Source organism: Leuciscus leuciscus (assembly GCF_965113295.1).
Source record: "Leuciscus leuciscus genome assembly, chromosome: 16".
NCBI classification, from domain to species: domain Eukaryota; kingdom Metazoa; phylum Chordata; class Actinopteri; order Cypriniformes; family Leuciscidae; genus Leuciscus; species Leuciscus leuciscus.
In genome coordinates, this window is record NC_138740.1 from 6834770 (window position 1) to 6836259 (window position 1490).

The window sequence follows — 1490 nt, forward strand, 5'->3', positions numbered from 1 at the left end:
ACGTTAGCCTAACTTAACGTTACTACAGGTGTCCTCATCCTCTCGAATACCATTTTAAAGCCATTTACTGGTCAATAAATATTATGTTGTGAATAATCAGCTTTACATTTACATTTATGCATTTGGCAGACGCTTTGGATAAGCTACTTACATTGCATTATCCTATATATTTATACATAGGTATGTGCAATCCCCTGGGATCGAACCCACAACCTTGCGTTGTTAACGCAATGCTCTTACCACTGAGCTACAGGAAAGCTTTGTTCTTTTGTTTCCCCAGAACTACCAGTACATTTCTAAAATAATCTGAACATTTCAGTGGCAACATTGAATTACAGTAAGTTACCTATATTACCTTATTACTATGAATTTTCTCCGTGTGAAATTGTATTGTTTGACTGTGTACTTGTGTTTTTTAATCAGTTATTCTTTGAAAATCTTCCCTCATGCTCTCAAATATTATTAATGTTACTGTCAATGTTATGTTAATCACAGGTTTGGTGCCAATAATGCTATGCATTTTTTCTTATATCTTTATCATTTGCATTTGAATGTAAGACATTTTAACTCTGAATTACAACTTCAAGTTTAGTCTTTTTCGACAAAAAAAAAAAAAAGGAAAAAGCTATATGGCTTCAGAAGACTTACAACACAACCCATAACACATGAGTTGTGAACTCATTGATTATTTTTAGGATCTTTTCTGGGACATTTTTGGAGCTTAACCATTTTTACATAAATTGTTGCATTGAATTGAACTAGACAAGTGTACATAAGAATGGTTTAATGAATGATTTACACAATTTTGTTCTGCTTGTGTTTCATGCAGTGAAATTGAATGGTGACAGGGGTTGCATTATGCCTGAGATCTGCTTTTGGGTTCCACAGACAGAAAGTCAAACAGGTTTGGAACGTCACAAGGCTGAGGAGATTATTTAAATTTCACAACTATCACTTTAATAACCTTACTAACTGTACATTTTGTACTTTGCAGGGATCTCAGTAAGCTGAAATACAAGATTGAACAAGAATAAAAATCCTCCTGTAGACCTGAAAATCACTGAAGTGCCTAGACCATCCACCAGAAAAGAGGAAAAATAAACGGAAAATGAATCTCCTTTACCTTTTCACTTTTCTAACTCTTTAAGTATGATTCCTGTAACATGTCCCTTGTGAGGATTTTATTATTGATTAATTTTGTGAAATTACACGGGCAAAAAAGTCCATTGACCATTGTCAGCAGTGTAGTGATGTAATGTATGAAGCACAGCTCACACAGGAGTCACTTTCAAGCTGCTTTCTGTTGGTCAAATCTAGCGAATTCCAGTGACCAACTTGGTCCCATAGTGACATTTGACCACAAACGAAATTGCTGATCATGTGGATTCTTATTGAAATGACTGGAATTCACCAGTGAACATTCACAGAACAACAGATAATTTTACTGCACCTTAATACTGTTTCCGGGTCGAAGCCTCTACTCTATCTTG

General features: G+C 35.0%; 1 long non-coding RNA gene across 1 annotated transcript; it reads left to right on the forward strand.

Annotated features, from left to right (window-relative positions):
* Nucleotides 1-274: 274 nt before the first annotated feature.
* On the forward strand, nt 275-1097 carry LOC309478023. Its single transcript, XR_014198761.1, has 3 exons — nt 275-337; nt 830-904; nt 995-1097. It is a non-coding gene; the product is annotated as an uncharacterized lncRNA (long non-coding RNA).
* Nucleotides 1098-1490: the final 393 nt, after the last annotated feature.